The sequence below is a fragment of the Lactuca sativa genome, chromosome 7 (genome assembly GCF_002870075.4).
Source record: "Lactuca sativa cultivar Salinas chromosome 7, Lsat_Salinas_v11, whole genome shotgun sequence".
Lineage (NCBI taxonomy): Eukaryota > Viridiplantae > Streptophyta > Magnoliopsida > Asterales > Asteraceae > Lactuca > Lactuca sativa.
This window is the reverse complement of record NC_056629.2, coordinates 11,353,112-11,365,937: the sequence shown is the minus strand read 5'-3', so window position 1 is coordinate 11,365,937 and position 12,826 is coordinate 11,353,112. Positions and strand designations below refer to the sequence as shown.

At 40.2% G+C, this 12,826-nt stretch overlaps 1 non-coding gene across 1 annotated transcript; it reads left to right on the top strand.

Moving 5' to 3' along the window:
- The first annotated feature begins 5,175 nt into the window (after positions 1-5,175).
- Positions 5,176-5,282, top strand: LOC111881394 (small nucleolar RNA R71). Its single transcript, XR_002846817.2, has one exon. It is a non-coding gene; the product is annotated as a small nucleolar RNA R71 (small nucleolar RNA).
- Positions 5,283-12,826: the final 7,544 nt, after the last annotated feature.

Below are 12,826 nucleotides of genomic sequence, written 5' to 3'. Positions count from 1 at the left end.
CTAATAGCTCCTGAAGCTGTGTAGACAACTCCTGCATCTCAGGGGGAGCAAGTCGATATGGTGCTTTGGCTATCGGAGCCGCACCAGGAACCAGATCGATCCTGAACTCAACCTGCCTCTCAGGAGGTATCCCCGGCAAATCCTCGGGAAACACATCCGGGTAATCTCGAACAATAGGAACATCATCGATCGTCGTCTTGCCCTTAACCCGGGCATCCAAGACGTAGGCTACATAACCGGCGCAGCCCTGCTGAACGTAGCGCCTCGCCCTAGCGGCAGAGCAGAAGGTCAATCCTCGCTGGGGCCTCTCGCCCTGAACCACTATCTCTCCCCCACTGGGAGTGCGAACCCTCACTAGCTGAAGCTCACAATCAATCACCGCCCCATTGGGGCTTAGCCAATCCATTCCCACAATAACTTTATTCCCGCGCAGGGGAATCGGAACCAAATCCACTGAAAACTGCTCCTCAAATATCTGAAGGGAACACCCTCTATATACTCTGTCGACCCTCACGGTCCTATCATCCGCTATCTCAACCTCTAACGGACAATCCAGTTCCCCCGGAGCTCTGCTAAATCTCTTGCTAAGCGCAAGCGATACAAATGATCGGGTAGCCCCCGAATCGAATAATACCAAAGCAGAAATGCCGTTCACAGAGAACGACCCTGAATAAAACATACAACCATAAGCAACATTTAATCAATAATAAAGAGATAAAAGGGGAGGTACATACCCGTCACCACATCAGGAGCCGCTCGCGCCTCCTCTGCTGTCATCTGAAACGCCCTACTCTTTGCCACTGGCGCATCAGCTCGGCCCTGCCGGCCGTCTGTAATCCTCAAGGTAGCAGGGGCAGGTGCAGCCACCTTCCCTGCTGAAGCTATACTCGGACACTGGGACTTTTTATGTCCCCTCTGATTGCACTGAAAGCAAATCAGGTCTGACGCAGCAACGACAGTAGCAGGAGCCGTACAATCCCTACTCAAATGTCCAACCCGACCGCACTTGAAACAGCCGGAACTCCCTGCCTTGCACGCTCCCTCGTGCATCTTCCCACACCTACCACATCGACCGTAGCTCGGCTGTCCCCTGGACCTATGATCCGAAACCCTGGGCTTTTTGCCCGAACCACCCGAACCCGAAACCGCCTCCGGTTTCCTCTTCTTCTCCACCTCGAGATCAATCTCCCTCTCCCGAGCTCTAGCAATCATGTCGTCCAGTGTTTTGCAACTGGACCGGCTCACAAACATACGAATGTCGCTCCGCAACATCTCGTGATAACGGGCCTTCTTCATCTCCTCGTCTGCTGCATACTGAGGAACAAGAAGGGCCCGCTCCCTGAACTTGGCGGTGATCTCCGCCACTGTCTCGGTAGTCTGGGTCAGATCCTGGAATTCCCTGGCTAACTGTTGCACCTCAATGACCGATGCGAACTCCGCTCTGAACCTGGTAGAAAAATCAGCCCAGGTCATGGCATCCAATGCCGCATCATCCCCGATGGTATGCCCTACCTCCTCCCACCAGTCACGTGCCCTGTCCTTCAGGAGACAGGACGCCAATCTGACCTTGTCCCCCTCGGGACATCTGCTAGAACGGAATGCGTTGGCCACATCCGCCAACCACCTGGTACTCGCTATGGGGTCCCGTGCCCCGTGGTAGTCAGGAGCCCCGCACGCCCTGAACTCCCTGAAAGTGAGTGTGCGCGACCCCATCACGGCCGCCACTTCAGTACGGAAGGTACTCAGTCTCTCATCCATCATCTCCAAAATGCCCTCCTTGATCGAACCGAAGATCACAGGAGTCTGCTCAAGTATGATGCGAGTAATCTCAGAAGAAAGGAACTCTCTGGTCTGCTCATCCATCTGTCCGACCTCCGGGTCGGATCCCGATCCTGATCCTCCTCCGGCATCTGAACTGCCGGCTGCTGGCCTCGGACGCAAAACTACCATTCTGAACGCATCATAACGATATCAGAACATCGAAATATTTCAAGGGATCATAATACGACTACTAGCTTCCTGGTCAAATCTTGGCCTTCCTTGATTCGAGTACGGATCCTCTGTTTCCAGTAGTATGGGCCCCTACTACCTTCCACATCTATCCGTACTTTCCTCAAGAACTGCCTCGACTTCCCCAAGTCACTTCTACCGCTGCTATTTTCTGCTACTCTCACCCTAGGCTTGCCCTAGAGAAAACTCGAGCTCAATACGACCGGTCCTCAGCTGCTGTAGGTCTCCTTGCACTGCCAGTTGGCCATCACCTGAACACCATCACATGTGATGAGGGTCGGATAATCCTTCAAGTAAAAGATCCGTCCCTACAACGGTTGGACTCAAACAAGAGCTGCGCAGTAGGGCCAGTTCCAGCACTCTGGGATTATTCAAACCTGATTACATGTGGTGTGACGTGTCCACCTAATGGCTAACTCCCATTACTCGGAATCCCACTAAGCACAAAGCAAGCAGCATTCGGACAAGGGAAACAGACTCACGCAAGCTATTCTTATAACAAGAAATTGCACTAGCATAGGATGCTATGCTCACACTATCAGGCATAACCTAAACAGGCTATCCTACTGCTGTCTACTCAATTCTAGCATGCAATATTCATAGAGCTGTAACACATAAGCAGGCACATAAGGCATTCTCCTACCCCCTTAGCCCTATCCTAGCATGCTGTTCTACTAAACTGAAATTGAACAAATAACTTGTATGGGTAATTTGGGAGTACTTACTTGAGCTCGGTTGACCGCATGCACACACCTCTATCTTAAAACAATTCTTTTCCTTCTAAGTGTTTTCAAAATTCTTTTGTAAAAACATTTTATTAAAAATCTTTTATTTCCCCTTAGTTTGAGTTCATATACACCCGAGAGTGTATCCGAATCCCTCAAACCAGGGCTCTGATACCAACTTGTAACGACCCAAAAATACGATCCAAAAATTTTGTTTTTAATATAATCAAAACTGCAATCAGAGCATCATATAATAAAACCATACGTGATGTATTCCAAAACATAATAAAATACTGTGCGGAATAACTATGTCATACTACATCAGATCAAACATCTAAATCAATCCCAGGCTAAATCTGAGGCGGTGGTGTGTGCGATGCCGTCATCCAGAGCTCCTCCCTTTGCTTGCGGAACTACCTGAAACCAAAACTGAAACTGTAAGCACGAAGCTTAGTGAGCTCCCCCAAATTACCACATACCATACAATAATATATCAAGCACATACGGGGCCTTGCCCCCTCCATCGGACCGAAGTCCGAAGCTGACTGACCGGGACCTTATCCCCTACATCGGACCGAAGTCCGAAGCTGTCACCGGACCGAAGTCCGAAGCTAACTGGGACCTTGTCCCCTACATCGAACCGAAGTCCGAAGCTGACATCGGGCCGAAGTCCGAAGCTAACCGGGACCTTGTCCCCTACATCGAACCGAAGTCCGAAGCTGACATCGGGCCGAAGTCCGAAGCTAACCGGGACCTTGTCCCCTACATCGAACCGAAGTCCGAAGCTGACATCGGACCGAAGTCCAAAGCTGACTGATCATAGCATAACATATCACTAACATGAACACACATAATCTTGTCTGAGCCACAAAGGCATCAACATGCTAACTACTGCATCGGATAACATCCGGATACTACTGCTCGCTAAACGGGCCGGCATGGTGGCCTTAGACCCGTTCCTACCGAAAGGGGAACTCACCTCGAAAACTGGCGGCTGAGTGTGTGTGCCTGAAAGCTACCGGCTGCTGCTTCCGAAACTCCTCGGCTACAAGTCCATGAACACACTCAATCAAATACTAAACACTGCACTTGGGGTAAAACGACTCTTTTACCCTTGGTCAAAGTCAACTTACTGATGGGGCTGACTCGCCGAGTTGGGCCACCCAACTCGCCGAGTCCTACTCTCACTTCTCAACTCTACATGCTGCTACTCGTCGAGTGTGGCATCGACTCGACGAGTACCCTCTTGATCCAAGAACTCAGATGATCTTCATCTGACTCGCCGAGTCAGATGAACAGACTCGACGAGTTGTTCTTAATCCCCAAGGAGATTGCCTTGGACTCGCCGAGTTGTATGAACAACTCGCCGAGTCCCTCCATCACTGAGTCTACCCTCAACTCGCTGAGTCCACTCTCTAACTCACTGAATTCACTCGACACTGGTCAAAATGAAGGACTCGGGAACTCGCGGCCCAACTCGCCGAGTCGTTGCTCCCGACTCGCCGAGTTGCCGCCATGCAACTGATTTTTACTCGATTTTGTTTGAATCCAACACATGCAATTGATAGATCTGAGTCCAATAAGCTGATTTACCACGTAAAGTTTCCAACTTTACGTGCACAACCTCATGAATAAGGAAAATAAGGCTAAAAGATGCATAAAATGGGTAGATCCATGGTTAATATGCAATGTAACCCCAAAAAGGTAGCGGATCTGGACTCTTCAACACCCCAACACTCAGATCCAAAGGTATTTCGGCTCAATAACACAATCAAGCAAGCATAAAGCTTGGAATAAGCATCAAATAGCCCTTAAAAGAGCTCTAATGGAAGTTTAAGCATGAAACTAGAAGAGAACTCCGAAAATACCTCAATAAGTTCACACTTGGTCTTGGATCTTGGCACTAGGACTCGTTTCCTTGCTTCCTTCTTCTTCTCCTTCTTCACCTTTTCACCAAAATGGAACAAGATCACTTATAAGCTCACAAGAGGAAGGTTTAGGGTTTCTCACAGTGCTCTAAGGGGGAAAGTGGCGAGATGGAGGCTATAATGGGGTTTAAATAGTGAGCAAGAACCCGGGAGTTAGGGTTTCACCCAGACGGATGGACTCGCCGAGTCCAGGATATGGACTCGCCGAGTCCCCGGCTCACGCGTGCTCTCAGCCGCGACCCCACTCGGCGAGTCAGGCTATGAACTCGCCGAGTTCCTCTTGCAAAACTCACAACAATTACCAATAATTTAACATACCGGGAACGGGTCGTTACACTTTGCTTCCGTCTTGCCTCGGGTTATGGTATTCGCGGGAGTGTTTCGCGAATTCTTCAATTAGCTCCTTGACCTCCCTTGGATTTTTCTTTGTCAACGGTCCTTGAGAATCAAGGAGTTGTCTTGTCATCACATTGACCTCATCATAAAAGATTGACATCTCTTGCTGCACATTTAGGTCATGTTGCGGGCAATTTCTGAGTAAGCCCTTGTACCGCTCCCATGCTTCGTATAGTGACTCCCCCGGTTGTTGCTCAAAGTTGGCTATCGTCTTCTTGAGTTTGGCTATCTTGGATGGCGGGCAGAATTGATCCAGGAATTGCTCACGCATTTGAGCCCAAGTGGTGATTGTACCCGGTGGGAGTGCTTTTAACCACTCCTTAGCAGCTCCTTTGAAAGTGATGGGAAGCATCCTAAGCAAGACTGTATTTCTGGTGACATTTGGGACATTGAAGTAATCCGCAATGTCGTTGACTTCGTCTAGATGCTTAAAATCATCCTCATGATCATTCCTGAAAAATGGGATGTCCTTCAGTGCTGTCTATATGTGTCCCTTCAGCTCGAATGTGGCAGTGGCAGGAATTGCGGGTTGGACTAAACCGGGCCCCATATCTTCTCGGATCTGCTTCTTGTATGCTCCCATGGACATTTCTTCAATTGCTACCATCTCGTTCCTTGGCTCGTTCTCGGGTTCACTTGTGTGTTCTTCAAATTCTGGCTCGGTATCGTATTCGGACTCGGTTTGCACGGGTGTATGATCCAAATGCTCAAGATTGCTCTTGTGCTTCGCTGATGAACTTGACTCTCCTGTCTTCCTTCCCGGTTTCATAGAAAAAGCTGACTTCAATTCTTGCAAGGGCGTCTTTTTCTTGTGAAGTGCAGACTCGGGGTCTTCCAGTGGTGGCACCAAGTGTGTGTTTGAGCTTCTGGTCATGAACTCCTGCAACTTGCTAAACTAAAACGTAAAACTGAACTAAAATAAGAAAAACTAACTACAAACTAAAATTAAAAAAAAAATTTTGGCTGTCCACGTCGTGGCAAGTATATGGCCACGTCGTGGACTCTGTGATTAACAGAAAATTTTTATTTTGCTGAAAAAATAACTTTTTGTGGCTTTGACTCCACAAGAAGGATCGATTAATTTAATGCAAATAAATAAACTAAAAACTAAGCCGTTCCCCGGCAACGGCGCAAAAAACTTGATGTGCACAAAAGTACCCACTAATTTTAATATTTATAACCTAACAAACTTAACTATCTATGCACTTATAGGCAGTATACCTAGTCAGATTATAGTATAGCTTGGGTAAGTCGGGTGTCGATCACAGGGAACGGTGTTCTAATTAATTTACTTACTATTAAACTAACCTAATTTATTTAACAAGTTTAATAAGGGGTTTTATCTGGTTTTACAAGATCAGATGAACTTAAATCAAATTCAATAAGTAAAAACACACTCTTGTTTAGTTTGAATCCACTTCTCCCTTATGGCTAGCTAACGATTGTGGATTACTAAGTTGGTTTTTTAGTTATATTAGTAATTTAGTTCTATCTTACCAATATTTAACTAATTCATGTCAAACCATGTATGTTCACACATAATTAAACACAGAACTAATTATAGATGTAAATATGCTATGTAAGATTTGTTGTGTAAACGCAATTATGATCACAATTCACGTTCTCTAGCACAGCTAAACTTTATTTATTCTAATTATTAACTAAGATTGGTCAATCCTAGCTCTAACAATTCAATGTTCACTAAATAATTAGGTAAACAAGTTCATGCAGTTTAATGGTCACTAAGCTACACAGAACATGCAATCAAGCAATTAGATAAACAAATAATAACATGCTAGGTCATACAAATTAAACACAAACAAATTTTTACCAACTAAGTTCAATCCATAATCATATAACTATTCATAAGTTTAAAGCTTCATCTAGCTAAACAAGAGTAGCTAGATTCAGCTGCTCATCATAGTAATTAAACTAACACAGCTAAAACTAATAAAAAACATGTTCTAAAAATAAACCTTTACTTCTTTTGGTGTTGAAAACCCTCTTCCAGAACCTTTCTTTCGTTCTTATTCGTCTCCTGGAACTCTTTTTCTTCTGCCAAAAGTCTCCTTTTTCGTAATAATCAGGAGGACTTATATAATCCTTAAAAACTCGCGCCACGTCGTGGCTAGGTTGCGCCACGTTGTGGGCTTCAAGCAATCCGTATCCTTCAAGGAAATCCTCCGCGTCGCGGTGTTTATCTTCTGGAACACCCATGCCACATCGTGGGCTTCATCGCCACGTCGTGAATTTAGCTCTTATCGTGAATTTATTATTTTCTTGTCTTCCAAGCCTCCCATGTTCCCCATTTTGTCACCTTTGGTCCCTCTCTTCGAAAATCCTTTGTATTGACTGAAAATAACAATTTAAACTCATAAGTATCATTATTCTAAACATATTATCAATTTATTAATAAAAATGTACTTAAATACTGCCTAAAAATAAGTATAAATATGGCAATATCAATAGGTCTTAGTTTATCTTTTGTTTCTCGAGTAATGAAAACATCAAAACTCCAATTCTATATGTGTTAGAGTAAGAAAACATCTTTACTCCACATATTTCAAGGTGTTTTCAACCTTCTCAGTTAGAAATGAGTTTCAAGATATGATTTGTAGTTACTAGAGTATGACTCTAAAAGTTGATTGGAACAATGTATGACTCATCTTTGATCGAACTATTTCCAAAAATTGTTTGATTCCTCTTCTTATTCATATAATTGCACTAAGATGTTCTTGGAGGAGTCAATTGTGATACAATATCACGATTACTACTATGATCTTAAACATGATACTAATGTACTCTCCTTTCCTTTCAGATTGGAGAAACTTTTATCTTTCGGCCTAATAGATTCTTCCTATTCGTTCTGCTACTCTTTGAAATTTTTCAAAGTATTAGAATTATGCTTAATCTTATAAACACAGCGATATTTACTGAAACATCAATAAATCATGACTAATAGATTTATCATCCTTTATGGTGGATCTAAAGAGTCCATATCAATATGTACTAGATCCATTAGTCTTGCATTTAACTCACATAAACATGTGATCAATTAATTAGTCTTAATTTTCCAGTGAACAAGATTCTCATATACTATACAATACGACTTGTACAACACCAGGTATCTGTCCAGTTGGTGATGAGATTTCTTTTCACTTGGTCAATTATAACAATACCACAAGCGATATCATAAGAATCAAATCCACAATTAATATTGTTATTATTATAAATGTAACCAACACTGTCATAAATGCCATTGCAAGGAAATATAAATAAAATGAAGCAACCAGATAAACCAAAATTTCACTTTTATTAAAAAAAATTGGTTTTTGTGTGTTTCTAGACATCTCATAAGAGTAATAACAATCTATTAAATTTTCCTAACTCCTTAGTAGTAGCTCCTAATTCTGATCTTCGAACCATGTGACTAAAATCCATTTCTCATGATTAGATTTTGCTCACTTTGCTTAAGCTTCCTTCTTTCTCTTAAATCCTGCAATAACATCAAAATGTGATTATCACATCATGTATTAAGAGTCTATGAATAGGAACAGGTTAAAACAATAGAGTTAGATAATGGATGTACCTGAAGTAGAGTCAAACAGCTTGACGTTAATATCTTAGAGATATTTCAAGTACTTTAGGCAGCTTCGGAACTATTGGCCCTTCAATTGGCAATAGAAACATATGGACTGTTTGGGGTTAACACATGGAACTATCCCAGAACTGCCGTTTCTCTTTACCATACAATCAAACTCTTTAACCTTGGCCGACCCCTTTCCATTGGGAAGAGAAATCTTTTTTGGAGCACCATTTTCAATGTCCATGGAAACCTTTTAATTAGACCCAATAAGCATTTATGCTTTAGATATGCTCTTAAACATTTCTATTTTAGCGACAATCATCATTTGGGTCAGATTAATTAGGATCACATCGATGTTTATCATATGAAAGCTCTTAATGAAATGTTCATATGACTTTGGAAGTGAAAGAATAACCAAATCAATGGCTTGCTCCCTTAGGAAAATGACACCCATTCTATCCAACTTGTCGATGTGCGATTTCATTTCCAGAACATGCGCACGCATAGAATTTTCATCTTGATGTTTACATGCCAATATGGCTTGAGTAGCTTTATATATTCCAACTCGAGGAAAATGTGACATTGGGAGATTCACTAAAGGAGAAGGTGGAATAGTTAAAGAAGCATGATGTCCGGTTCCACCATTTCCCGGAGAAGATAAAACATTTTCACTTTGATTAGAAAGTGGAAGATCATCTTCATAAGGAAGAGGAAAACCATTTCCAAAATAACGAGGAAGACCATTATTGTCTTTTCTATCTATAATGGGAGAAAAGAGACTTCAAGTTAGCTGATTTTATTTCTTAACTATTAACCCATAATTTTTAAATAAAGGCTAGGATCCATATTTTCGATTTGAACTTTGAATAGGGATGTCGTAATCAAAAATCAAATCAGTTTTAGTTAAGTATGGCTTTTACCAATTCCAATCTTATGAAACTCCTAGATCTTTTGAGATTCATTGATTCTTATCAATGACATGTTTAATCTCGGATTATGCTCTCACTTTTGTGACTGTGATTCCTAGGATCAAAATCATGATGTGAATAACCATACAAATATGCTTGGGACTCTCGATGTCATTTATCATATCTTATTAATGATCTGGTTAACCACACGCGCTAAATTAACAATGATAATTTTCGAGATGCCCATTATTACTCTTTATTGTCACTATTATTGTGTCGGTTAACCACACGCGCTCCATTAACTACATATAAGGTCTAATCTGCAATTTTATGGACTAGCATACTAATTCACATTTTTCCTAAAGTTACTAGATTTGGGATTTAAAATGTTCTCTTACTTTTAATAGCATTATACTTTTAATGAGAATTAGTGTCCTATCAAATACGTTTTGCTAACGACCCTCCACCATACAAGAGAGCGGTGGGTAAGAATGGATACCCAAGAACGGTCATTTAATAGGCCGCTTCCTTAAACTCCCTTTATAGTATGGCTTTGTGAATGAGGCGCACTAGCGAATTGACTGACTTAGTCTTATACATATAGTAATAATTAAACATTTAATTTTACATATAGTAAGGTGTTATTTAAAACTTTTCAAAATACTAGGTCTATAATTTAAATTTTGAAAATTAATAAACAATTAATTTGAAAAAAAAAAACAGATGATTTAATATTTATCCAATAATTTAAAATTAACTAATTATATTAAATCAATTAAGGATTAACTAACTAAATTAATCAAATATTTAATCCTAATCCTTACCCTTTAATTTTCGAAACTTACGGTATAGGATTTATTACAATCTTAATTATATCTTTTTAGGCAAGTAAAATAATAATTACCAAAGTTTAGAAACACTGATATCCTAGCCATTTTCGAAAATACTTGGGGAGTAAGGCTAGGGTTTCAAAACCCTAGCTCTAAATTTTGAAAACTTGGGGAATGGGGCTAGGGTTTCTAAAACCCTAACCCTATTCGAAATTCATGGCCTTTTAGGGTTTAATTTTTATAAACCCTAATTGATATACTCTTCTATTATAGCTATTCAACAGAAAACAAACCAAATGTTATGATACCACTTATGGTATTTAGGTAAACAAACAAAAATAAATCCCTTCAGTTTTCATGCAACCTAAATAGGATCTATGTACGATTTCATTTCCAAAACATGTGCACACATAGAATTTTCATCTTGATGCCTACATGCCAATATGGCCTGAGTAGCTTCGTATATTTCAACTCGAGGAAAATGCGACATTAGCATGGTCACTGGAGGAGGTGATGGAAGAGTTGATGAAGAATGATGTCCAATTCCACCATTTCCCGAAGAAGAGAAAACATTTTCACTTTGATGAGAAAGTGGAAGATCATCTTCATAAGGATGAGGAAAACCATTTCTAAAAAAACAGGAATAATTTTAAAAATTAAGGTTAGGATCCATATTTCTTATTCGAACTTTCAAGAGGGATGTCATAATCAAATTCAAATATATTTTAGGTAGGTAAGGCTTTTACCAATTCCATTCTTATGAAAGTCCTAGATCTTTTGAGATTCATTGATTCTTATCAATAGCGTGTTTAATCTCAGATTATGCTCTCACTTTTGTGACTGAGATGTCGAGGATCAAAAACGTGATGTGAATAACTATACAAATATGTTTGGCACTCTCGATGTCATTTATCATCTCTCATTAATGTTTCGATTAACCACACGCGCTCCATTAACAATGATAATTTTCAAGATGCCCATTATTACTCTTTATTGTCACTATTATTGTGTCGATTAACCACACGCGCTGCACTAACTACATATAAGGTATAATCTGTAACTTTATGGATTAGCATACTAATTCACATTTTTCCTAAAATAACTAGATTTGGGATTTAAAAGGTTCTATTAATTTTAATAGCATTATACTTTTAATGAGAATTAGTGTCCTATCAAATCCGTTCTGCTAACGACCCTCCACCATACAAGAGAGCGGTAGGTAAGAATAGATACCCAATGACGGTCATTTTATAAGCCGCTTCCTTAAACTCCCCTTATAATATGGCTTCATGAATGAGGCGTACTATCGAATTGACTGAATTAGTCTTATACATATAGTAATAATTAAACAGTTAATTTGAAAAAAATAGATGATTTAATTTTTATCCATTAATTTAAAGTTAAATAATTATATTAAATCAAATAACGATTAACTAATTAAGTTAATCAAATATTTAATCCTAATCCTTACCCTCTGATTTTCGAAACTTAGGGTATATGATTTATGATGGATTTTGAGCATAACTACATCCTATGTGATCATGCAACCCTAATTGCTTTGGATCTAAGTTGTTCACTAGTTGAACATGCAATTCAATACCAAAGCAATAAACCCTAGATCTAGCATATTATTTCAAAAATTATAAATCTAAAGGGTTTTCATGATTACCTTGCTAGTTATGTGGTAATAACTAGAACTCCTTGTAGATTCTTGACTCTTGAAAGCTTAGTGTCTCAAATGTTGCACCTCTAATGCCTCGTAAACACCACTAGCAAAGGGATGAGAAGGAGAGAGGAGGAATCTATTAGAATTTCGGCTAGGGTTTCTTCTTAACAAGCACTAAGTGGCCGAAAATCATAAGTTAGGGGTTCCTTATACAACTGTGGGCTGCTAGGGTTACCGGAGGAAACCCAAATTTGGTGCTTAAGGCTTAAGCAACACATTGACTCTTACTAAGAAGCCTTGGATGAAATCTATAGTTCCTCCCTATAGATTTTCGTCTACTCTATTCCAAGTAGTCCACCAACCCAATTTCACAACTATCAATGATTTGCAAAACAACCTTTGTTCCTTTAATCAGTTCCTTTAATCCCAAAATTAATTCCAAATTAATTTATGATTAAATATTAATTAAATAACATGATTTCTAATTAATATATTATTCTCATAATACATTAATAAAGCACTTTATTATTCCAAATAATAAATTCAACTTCTCTCTCCAAAAGTCATCCTGTCAAGTTGCTATGCTGAAGGCAACCCAAAAGGATCAATTATAGTTATGGGCTTAGACACTTAATCCAACAGTTTCCCACTCATATAAGTCTAATAACTATAATTGCAATTATGAATTCAAAATTTGACCAGCAATTGTAGCTTTCAAAATCCATTGTTGAACTCTGACCCAGTCAGTTGTGTGTCCTTAAGATAAGGCATTATATA